Here is an 11,796-nt window from a genome sequence, read left to right as displayed (position 1 = left end):
TCAGGACTGACTAAGAATGAAACTGAAAGATTCTTCGCACACCAGTTCATCAAAGCACTGCTCATATTGTACTGAAAATCTAGCTTAAAATATATGAAAATAAACATGTAGTTCAGAACAGATGTAACTTTTTTTTCTGTGGTACTGCTACTTTTACATATGTTAAAGACCTAAGTACTTCCTCGAAACAGTGACAAGGGAGACATATATAGCTGGAAACAGAGGCCAGCCACTAAAATTCATATTAAATCTACAGCTGATCCCAGAACACGACAGAGAAGAGAGAAACAAGATTTAAGTAATTTGACCTTCAACTATCGATGATATTATCTGTTTTGCATATTGTATGTGGTTAAGTGATAGTGAGACAGAGAGATCATTTCTAATTATCATTCTGAGCTCTATGAGGCTGCACAGTTGTTCTAGTGAGTACACTGGGCCCAAGAGGAGGACATTTGTGTGGGTTCTCTATAAAATTTGTAATTTAGTAGTGTTAAATTTATGTTATATGCTGATCATGGTTTTATTCATATATATTGAAAATGTACAGTACATAAAAATTTACATATAAATTCCCTAATCTGAAAACACAATGTAACAAACCCTACACAGACTGTTTGCCTATATGTATCTTAATGTGCAGTCTATGTAGAAACATTATACAAATGTCGCACCTTCAGTTGATTATAGAGAGCACCAAAATCATCTACCCAGTATCAAGTAAATCAAATGTAAAATTTTGATTGTGACATTATGTGATAATCCATAACAAACTGAATAAGACACTGTATACATTTAACTGAATCTTTTTTTCCCCTGGTGTGTAAAGCATCATAATTTTTAGATAAATATAACGTCTCCTTTCACAGCCAAAAAATCACTTCTTGGAATCATTTATTTGACGTGTGTTTTGAGTTTTTAGGGTTGATGTAGATCTTTTGGCTTCACTTTTGGGGAGCTGTTATGTCGTCCATCTTTATTAGAGCTACTGTCTAGGACACAGTAGATGCTGCAACAAAAGATTACAGTAAAGTTTGCAGTAATATCCTACATATTAATTCAGGTACATTTTCTAGGCGGCATGGTGGTGTTGTGGTTAGCACTGTTGCTTCACAACAAGAGGGTCCCTGGTCCGATCCTGGGTTAATATGGGATTCAGTCCGTGGCGAGGGCCCTTCTGTGCAGAAAGCCCCCTGCCATGGACACAACCAATAGCAAGCAGCCTAATTGATCACAAAACACTGATTGCCACACACAGCTGTCAATTATGACATCACATCCCCTTTGCTATAATAATATGATGCTACGAAAGCATCAAAAACTAATTAAAATCAAACTTAAAGGAAAAATTAACACTTGATGATACATTGCTGCTAACATGCTGATGTTTAGCTGGTTTAATGTTCAACCCAGCATGCTCAGCATGTTGGCATGCTACTATCTGCTAATATAAGTCCAAAGGAAAAATTAGAGTTGAGGCTTATGTTAAAGTTATTGAATTTGCAGGATTCTTTCGTCGCACACAAAGTACAAATTAAAAGCATGACCTGATAATGGCGTAAGTAAGAGGATCACCAAACTATTTGCAGTTCATCCTGAGCTAGATACAAATATTATGACATAAATCAAATGAAACATTTTCATTGTCAGAAATTAATAAATTACACTGTTTGTAATTAATACTCTTTTTTTGTAGAACAATGACGACCAATCAGTGGAAGCAGCACAGATGGAGACAAATTAATTCCTCTAAAATAAACCAGCATCAACGGAATCATGACTGCAATAAAAATAAAGATGGCAGGCAATCTGTGGTTTTGAAGCATGTTTCTTTGTATTGACATTCACATTTATTCCAACCATTTGTTGGTGGATTTCTTACTGCTGTCTGTATTTTAACATTTTGAACACTTTTTTAGGATATTAATACATTTAAGCCTGAATTCAAACTTGAGTTGGTGTTTAAAGGTGACACTCTGTGTCACTGTTTGTTAAACAATATACTTTTAGTTTCAGCTACCTCAGGATGTCATACAACATTCAGTTATGAAACATAATTTTATGTAAAGATATTTGATCATCTGAAATCCATTGGCCAGTGTATCAATAAACACTAACCTGCAATTGTGGGTAGTGTACCTTTAACATTGAAAAAAGAACATTGAACAAAACCTCAACAAACATCTGTCCATTGATGGCATAAGTGCATTTCTGACAGTTAAACTTTCTTATTCTTATTGAAAAAGTACTAAAACTGAATATTGCCACAGAATACACAATTTTCTAATAACAAAGAAGCATTTGTCAGTGTCAGTGAATGAAAGGGTAGCCTAGTCCAATGTTTATTTGTGGAAATCCTAATGTGAATGTGAATTTTAAATATATACTATGTTAAATTAGTCAAGTTAACACCTCAAACCCAAGTAGAGGCTCATATAAAAAAAAACTGTGTTTAGTTTAAAAGAAAATCTGTTTGTATTGCTTGCAGAAACTAAGAAATGCAAAGTAGCAATAATTTAGTGGTAGTAGTAGTAATGTCTTTCACATATACTACATAAAAGAACAAGCGCTAAGGAAAAAATAAATGAAAATACACAGCATAGCTAACAACCATAATAATAAAGCAAACACCCAGATAAAAGAATGCAAGATTTTTGTTTATTTCTTTATTTTTTGTACTGTGATGGCTGAACCACCCTGGTTAAATGGATATTGCAGACTTCAGACTGTAACCAAAAATGAAAGTAAGTTATATGGAACACCCGCCATTGTAACTTCCTACAGACTGATAAGATAAGAAAAGAAGGAAACCACAGAATCATCTTGTTCATGAAAAAACTGGCTCAGGATTGTTGGACTGCATGACAAATGTCATCTGACTGTTGGCATAACAACTGCTAAAACAAACAAGAAGTTTGTTCAGACCACTTTGGAATCTCATCTTGGAAATATTCATTCTTTTATCACATTCTAAATCTCACTTTTGAACCTCAGTAAAGGCGTCACTAAAGTACAGGGTGTTCAGCAACTGGATAGATGAACAAAAAGTAAACTCAAGGTGCTTAAACAAAGACAGCAGAGCTGCCACTGTTACTGCTCAGTTACCGCTCAGTGTTACTGAATCAGTGCATATCAGTGTTTTCCACCATGGCACAGACATTATATACTGTAACCATACAACATTATCTCTAAATAGATATGTAGATTGTCCAGAACAAATGTATACTTTTTTGTTTTAAATAACTGTAAACTTTTAAATGCGGTCACAATATTGGATAACAAAAGGACAAAAATTATATAAGGAGCTACTCCAGACTTTTACCTTTTAACAAGTATTGTTTTAAACTGTGGTATTGCTACTTAGATAAGAGATCTTCTCCACCACTGCGTAAAATGGCAGACAGCTAGTTCAGTCAGTGATTTTTTAAATTGCTGCATTGTGCTAAAAACAGCTAAAACCCACCCCTTCTGACAGCTGTAGGAGTGGGAACTGTACATATATAAGGGGCTGAAATGAGTAAAAATGAAACCAACTGCAAAACATTTCATTGAACCTGAAGATTACAGATAATCCCAGGACACTGCTGAGAGGAGGGAAATAACATATTCAATATGGCTTGCGTTATGTAAGTACTTTTATCGTAACTCTTGTTTACTGGGTTCTATATGCATTCTGTAGGTGGCTAAGTGATGAAGAGACAGTGTTCATTTCTAAGAGTCATTAGAGTGTCAGTTGCCAATTAAACAGTACTTACATTTCATATTTGAACAAACAGAGCAGTATTCTCATGAAGTTCATGCTTTGATTTAAAACTGTTTACAATGTTTTAGTTTAATTAGTTGATGTTTAGCAGATATAATGTTTGACTTAGCATACTAACTTTTTACGCTGACTGTTTCTTACTTCTTTGTAGGGAAAGCTGTGCCTGTTCTTTAGGGATTGCAGGGGCGGCTGTTAATGTTGCAGCGCAGGGCGTGGCTATTTCCCCCTTTTGTGGCGCGCTGATTGCTGGGGTGGCGGTAGTGGGGGTAGGAGTGGGAGTGGTCGTGGCCGTGGACCATTTCATGGTAAGTAAATCGCCAATCTCTCCACAGGAAGAAGTTTTGGTCTGATAAATGAATAAACAGCACAATATTTAAATGTTGAATTTAAACATAACAGCATGTTAGAAATCCACAATTTCTTTTTTGTAGGAAAACAAGAAACAAAAGAAAGGCTGATGGTCGAGTTCCTTCCTCCAAAATCAACTGCAGAAACATTGATGAAGTTAGTATTCTGCAATAAAGAATAAAGACAAAGATGGAAGACAATTTGTGGTTTTTATTTTTGTATTGACATTCACATTTATTCCAACATATAGTTTGTAAAACCTTGCCGCCGGCTGCATTTTAGATATTCTGAACACATCATTTAAGAGGGTTATTCAAATTTTTTTTGCATTTGATTGAGTTCTGAAAATTAGGCCCAAAAAAACTGCAGAGTGCACTCGTAGCATGCAGCATGTGTATATTGTAATCTAGTTTTCACCTTTAGAGAATGTCTTAAAATTTGGCACAATCACCATTTAGTCTAAACAATGAACTGATAAGAATTCGAGGCAGTAAGTCTAGCTTTTAGAGGTTTTCAGTTATATTAGTCAGTCGAGATTTTTTTTTAATCGACTTTTATTGCATAAAGAAAATAAAAAATGCAACCTAATAAAAAAAATCCACTGCTTCCAATTGGGTAGATAGTGCAGACTTCAGACTGTGACCTAAAATGAACACAATTTATATGGAACACCTGATACTGTAACTGCCTACAGACTGATAACAAAATATATAACGAGAAAACAAATGCATCACGTGTTCATGATCAACACTGCCTCAGGACTTTTTATAAGACAGGGCCTTTTCACTGAAAAAAAAATAAAAAAAAAAAAAAAAAAAAAAACAAGAGGGTTTTCCCTAGATGACAGATCCAATCCAGTCTTAAACTTCATTACAGCACTGTTGAACTATGTGGGGTGGATGGTACGTCCAAATCTCCTCTGGCGCGTTGCCTGTGCATGTCAGTGAGTGTGTCTATTGCAACATATTCTCTGGGGAGAAGAGATTGCATGTTAAACTATATCTACAATCATAAAGCCAACGATATGTATGGCTAACAATGGGCAGATAGCAATCCGGTTTGTTCAGAGCAGTGTGTAATCTCATCTTTTAAATTTCTCAAAAAGAGAAGGGAGAGGTTCACCTTGTAATTTGTTTTGTCAATCAGTCATAACCAAAAAAAAAAGAAAAACTTCTTTGCAAAAGTTAAAAAGCTTTTAATAAATAGACTTAGCAACTGTACATTTCCACTCTCAGTCTTTGGTGGGGAGCACTGTTCCATCACAGCAATTTTTTTAACCCTCTATGGTACAGCGTTGCCACATGACAACAACCCCATTTTAAGCCTTCTACACAGATAATACATTCCAAGTTATGATGAAATGCATTAAAAAAGAGGTGGGGTTCTAAGTAAACCAATAGCAATGTTTAAATTTGTCACATGACTTTCTGGAGGCCATTTTGAAACCCTTTTCTGCAGACATCATCGACGGGAGGAGCCTCACCATTTGATGCCTAAAAATTCACCAAAAAAACCTTTTTTTTTTGGTGAATTTTTAGGCGTCAAATGGTGAGGCTCCTTCTGTCGATGAAAAAAAAAAAAAAAAAGCCTGTCATTACATTAGATGGTAGACAGCAGGAACTCAAACAGCAGCAACTCAACACAGGCAGACTCCAGACCAGTACAGCCAAGGAGGAAGGGCGTTAACATAGCACGTCCTGTTTATATCTTAAGAGCGGAGACAAAGAACTCTACCCATTACATGTCTTGACATTGCATCTGAATAATACAGCCAATCTAAGCTACTGAGAAGTGAGAAATACAATATCGAGGATGGGGACTGCTGTGAGTGTGTAAGTAATTTCACTCTCTGTCCCTTATTGCCTGTACTTGAAGCAGTTCAGCATATTTGAAGAAGTTGATGTGCACATTGTTGAATGTACTAATCATACATAGATAAAGGTGTCAGCTAGTTAAATGGAATTTAAAAGTTTTGTTACTTATACTAATACAAATAAGAAAATATGCCCCGATGATGGGGTTAGACGAAAAGTCAGAGGATCATCAATGTTATTATAATTCATCCGGGGGTTAACATAAATATTTGTGCCAAATGTCATGGCGGAAATGAAATGAAACATTGTCAGTGCACTGAGTAAGTACAGACTCTTCCTGTTTCTCACTCATTTTTAGGCAAGCTGCTTCTTATGGTGGTTTTTCACTTTCGGGCTTGACTATATCCACCGGTGGTTTAGCGATTATTGGAGTTGTAGTAGTGGCATCAGTGGGGGTAGGAGTGTATGTGTACAGCCAAAACCAAAAGGTAGGTGATGCAACAATCTCCCCAAAATAATCTTGTTTTGTCTGAGAAATTAATAACATGCTAAATTTAAATGTTAAAGTTTCAAGTGTCTATAACTCTTTCTTTTTTTGTAGAGAAAAGAAAAGGGATACTGACAGACGAGTTAATTCCTCTCTGCATGGCTCCACGCAGTGGCAACTGGTGCCTGTGATTCGTCACTCTGATCATTTTCATGTCCTGCATTTTGTTGCCTTATAATCAAAGCCTCATGATGTTATGAGGTGCTCTGCTGTTCCATGTCGGTCTTTGACAGTCTTTGTTGTGATTATATTTTCCTGACAACTAAGTGTGTCTATGGAATCATAACTCTGAAATAAAAAAAAACTGCAGACCATCTGTGGTTTGAAATACACTGACATTTGCAACATTTATTCCAATTCATAGTTTGTGGACTCCTCACTGTCAGCTGCATTTTTAAACATTTTGAACAAATCATCACACATTTTAACCTGAATGCAAACGTGTTTTGGTGCTTACAGATGAGCCATGTGTTTTCAAAGGATAGTTATTGAACAGATGAGGTAGTCAGACTAAATGGATTTGGACTTAAACTTGCAACTCATGTAGGTTAACTATTTGATGACCTCGCCCTCTTTACTGTTGTCTGCATTCGACTGCATATGTTTTCAAGTTGTGTCTGTTGTTATCATTTCAGTTTGCATAAATATGAGGGCGGTAGGCCGCTTTCCCACTAGTGAAAGTTATTAGACAGAAACATCCTGTATCGTTTTCTGTGAGAAGACTGGAATGCATACATACAAACCTTGAATGAGTAAAAATGAAACCAAAAGAGTAATGCATGCCAGAATTTTTACACCTTAGCAGCAAAAAACAACAACAACAAAAACAAGAAACCCTGTATGTTAAAAACCTGTGAACTTCCAGATATGGTCATAACATTTGATAACATCAGGATAGACAAGATAACAAGAGCTACTCATTCCTCAGACTGTATGTGGTATTGCTATTTTTAAACAAAGCACTTAAGTTCTTCCTCCACCACTGTTAAAACTGTTAACTGGAAGACATAAGCCGATCAACTTTTTTTTTTCGATTGCTAGAATGTGCTATAACACGCCTCTTCTCGCAGCTATCCATGACAGGCTGAAGGTAAAAACTGATACCAACCATATAACTTCACATTGCGTCTGAAATAGTTTATCCCAAAAAGCTGCTGAGAAGAGAGAAATAAGATCCCGATGATAGCTGTTGTTGTGAGTTTGTAAATAATTTTACCTGCAAATATGTAGATGATAGCTGTTTGTATGACTGGTGGTGTGATATGCACCTTTGCCTGTATAATGTAAAATACTAAATGAAAAAAAGCATTCTCTTTCTTTTATAGTCTCTACTTGAAGCAATTCAACATATTCAATGAAGTTGATGTACATGAATGTAGGTTGCACTTTTGGGGTTTTACCCACATTGTTGAATGCACTTATTATAAGTAGCTTTGGAAAAGTTTCAGCTAATTTAATGAAACTGAATGTGCATGGGGGTAGTTTTGCAGGTATGTGATCAAACACTAATACAGATTAAAAAATAAAAGTTAAAAATATGACCTGATGATGGCATTAGATAAAAAGCCAGGGGGTTACCAAAGTAATAACAATTCATCCTGATGGGGACGTCAATATCTGTCATGACATATGAAATAGTGTCATGCTGCACAGACAGACGCTGACTGATTATCTTTCCTTTTAAGGGAATCTCTTTCTTTGGCGAGAGGTTAGTATGACATAAATATTACGGGCTTGGCTATAACCACCACTGGTTTACTGATTATTGAAGTTGTGGCAGCAGGAGTACTGGTGTACAAACATCTGTTAAGTGACTCAACAATCTCTCCAAGAGAAAAAAAAAGAATAAAAACTGCACCATATTTACATATATGAATTTACACATTACACTTCAACAATCTATGTTTCAACTTTCAAGTGGCAGTAAGTCTTTTTTCTGTTTTTTAGGACAAAGAAAAGGAAATCTGACAGACAAGTTCATTCCTCTCAGATAGAGTGTATGGAACTGCACATTGCCAACAAGTTCCTGTGAAATGTCTGTTTGTGCTTGTTTCCTGCATTTTCATCGCCTATAATCAAAGCCTGATATTTTTGTGGTGTGCTCTGCGGTTTCATGTCTGTCTTTAGCTGTAATGTTTGTTGTAATTATATTTGTCTAATGAAGTGTATCTATCCTTCAAAAGCATCAGCAGAGTCATAACTCTGCAATAAAAACAAAATGCAGACTGATTGAAATCTTTATTTCGAACGTACCTTTTTTTCCCCAAGACCATAAATATACAAACCAACAAAAGATTAGTGCATAAAAAAACCCCAAAACAAAACAAAATCCCACCCCCTCTCCATTATTCATTAACTAATAAATCTACATATGCTTTCTTACTTAAACATAACTCATGAATACAAAATAAATAGAAATAATGTATATATATATGCACACACATACCAACATGTATACATGCATAAACATACAAATACAGCATATATGTATTTATATATATCATTTGTAGCCAAATATGTCCTAAAAAATAGAATTTAATTTCTAAACAATTTATCATATATACTATAACTTAAATATTTAGTTAATATGCTTTCTATAAAAATATATATGTACATCCATATACACACATACACATGTACTGTATATACATAAGTACACTCACACATGCACAGACACACACACACACACACACACACACATATGCATGTACACAAATACCGGTATTCCTAGCTGCAAAAAACTAACAAACAAACAAAACTAATAATAATATTAATACTGACCATTGGTGGTTTGGAGTACACTGACATTTGCAATAAAAGTTAATAGATTCCTTACTGCCACATACTTCCTTGGTGCCACACTCAACTTTAAACACAGCCGTCATTGTGATGTAACTACACACCTGAAAAGTTTCATGACTGCATCTTGCACAGTTGTGGTGTTACAGTGTTAAAAAATCTCCACAGACATACAAAAAGACAGAAAGTTTCTGTGATACTTCCCTCTACAGTAGATCTCACCAGCATCACATTTCACCATAATGATTCCACGGAAGACACACGAAGCCTCACAAGGTGAAAAAACTTTAGCTGCTGCAGCATTTCTTTTGGCTTCAAATAACTTGTGTGACAAAATTCCCCTTCCATGTTTGCTTTTCCCACCCACAAGTCTCAGTTTCTCTTCATGATTTTACAGAAAATAAATTCAAGGTGCTTTAATGAAGTTAGTCGTGCTGCCACTCGGTTATATGACAATTCTTATAAATGTGTCTAATTTGCAGTTGAAACACCAAGTCAAGTTGTTTTTCCTGAATTTGAATTAAAGTGGGGTTTTCCAGTAAATTGTTGCAATGCAACAATGCAGGTGAGTGTCTAAAGGGCTTGCCATTTAATGGAGGGGATTTTTGAGTAAGAATGAAACTGAAAGTGTCATTGCACAGGTTCATTGCACTGCCCCTTCTGGCAGCTGTACAAAAAGGGCTAGACACATCATACTGAAACCAACCTCCACACTTCACACTGAACCTCAACGATACAGCTGATCCCACTGAGAAGAGAGAAATAAGATGTAAGTTATTTCACCTTCAGCTATAGCTAATAGGAGTCTGTTTGTATATCATTAATTAATTAATGTAATTGTTACCATTTGATGCACCATACTAGATTATAGCTTAGAGCTAATGAATGTTTTTTTTTTGGATATTTAAACAAACAAAGCAATATTCTCATGAGGCCAGGGCTTGAATTTGATACTTGTTATGCAATTTTAGTGTTGTAATTGGATGGTCTCATCATGTTTGAGTCTATAGTCACTTGCAAATCATCCTAATAGGAACAAAAATGTCAGTTCCAAATGTGGTAAAAAAAAAATTGTGTAATTGTCACGCTGTTCTGTCTTTAAATGCTGACTGTTTTGGGTTTTTTTGCTGTTTTTTTAGGGCTGCATCTAAGGGTCTTGTAGTCGTTATGACTGGTGCATGTACATTACTAGGAATGGGACCAGTGGGATGGGCAATATTTGGAGTGACAGCAGTAGTGGTAGTGGCAGTGGCAGTGGGAGCGGCAGTAGAAGATCATGGTAAGTGGTGTAAAAATCTCTCTAAAATAAGCTTATTTTGTCTGAGAAAAAAAATGAATATATACTATATTATATTTTAATGCTGTGTTACACAACCACAATGTCATTCAAGTGTCAATTTGTTTTTTTATTTATAGGAAAACGATGACTCGGAAAAGAATCTCTGACTGACGAGGTCATTCTTCTATCAAAAACATTGATGGAATCATAACTTGAATTAAAAACAAATATAAGCTGTGTATAATGTATGGGACTGAAACAGACACAGTAGACAATAGTGTCATCACACCCACAGAGGCTGACCATACTAAAAATGACAGTAAACAGTATTTTGAAGCTATACCAATTGTTAAGAATACTTGGTAATGCCATTGGGAGCTCCAGGGTGTCGAGGGGCCATCACCTCCATTTATACACCAGGCCTCATCCGGTTGGGCATGGACTGACCTGAGGGAGGAGGCAGGGTCAAATGTAACAACAGAACCACAGATTGTACAAACAGTGATTTAACAGATACGAAATAAAGAACTGAGTGACACTGGATACATTTTACTGACAATGTGTGTTTGTTTTTTCCCTCAAAGGGTTAACCCAGTTGGTAGGTGTTTCATATCTCAGTGGTATCAACCTTTTTCTTCATCTATCACTGAATAAGCTGGCAACCATTGACATAGAGGCATGTTATGGATATTTCATATGTTAGTCAGCATATAACAGTAACAGTACAGCACAACTGATAAAAATGCACAATTAACCCAGATACTGAACACAATCACTGTAGGAAGTTTGTGAAAAAAGGAGCAATTCAGATGAAGACTATTTCTTGTGAATATAAATGTAATATTACATTTCCTTTCCTGCATTTTCATAAACTTTTTATGCAATTCTGTGGCTGTATTTTTTTTTTATTTTTTAGAATTTTTTATTCACAACAATCATACATATTTAATAGGCTTCATTTGTTTGACAAATCTCGTGTTTTCGTCTTTCCAGGGTTTGACCTTTGTTACATTAGCTCTTTGGTTGTTTTAATCAGTTAAGGTATACTTATTTGTCCCACAGGAAAATTTGATCTAAAGCCACTGCGTCTTACAGCATATACACATAAACATCTTACATATGAACACTTGCATTGATGTGCCTGAATTCATTCATCCTATAAATAATAAAAATGATAAAAACAATTGTTTCACAGAATTAAATCTGATAAAATCAGTGAAAGCATAAACTAGGCCACTGTCAAACT

General features: G+C 35.5%; 3 long non-coding RNA genes across 3 annotated transcripts; all 3 read left to right on the top strand.

Moving 5' to 3' along the window:
• The first annotated feature begins 3,541 nt into the window (after nt 1–3,541).
• On the top strand, nt 3,542–4,301 carry LOC121957420. Its single transcript, XR_006106772.1, has 3 exons — nt 3,542–3,626; nt 3,915–4,068; nt 4,195–4,301. It is a non-coding gene; the product is annotated as an uncharacterized LOC121957420 (long non-coding RNA).
• Nucleotides 4,302–5,640: 1,339 nt separating this feature from the next.
• Nucleotides 5,641–6,808, top strand: LOC121958292. The gene is made up of 3 exons (XR_006106821.1): nt 5,641–5,943; nt 6,284–6,413; nt 6,527–6,808. It is a non-coding gene; the product is annotated as an uncharacterized LOC121958292 (long non-coding RNA).
• A 2,304-nt stretch (nt 6,809–9,112) lies between these two features.
• Nucleotides 9,113–11,093, top strand: LOC121958118. The gene is made up of 3 exons (XR_006106820.1): nt 9,113–10,040; nt 10,411–10,550; nt 10,688–11,093. It is a non-coding gene; the product is annotated as an uncharacterized LOC121958118 (long non-coding RNA).
• Nucleotides 11,094–11,796: the final 703 nt, after the last annotated feature.

Source organism: Plectropomus leopardus, chromosome 18, assembly GCF_008729295.1.
Source record: "Plectropomus leopardus isolate mb chromosome 18, YSFRI_Pleo_2.0, whole genome shotgun sequence".
NCBI classification, from domain to species: Eukaryota; Metazoa; Chordata; class Actinopteri; order Perciformes; family Serranidae; genus Plectropomus; species Plectropomus leopardus.
The sequence above is the reverse complement of the archived record's forward strand: the minus strand, read 5'-3'. Positions and strand labels throughout refer to the sequence as shown.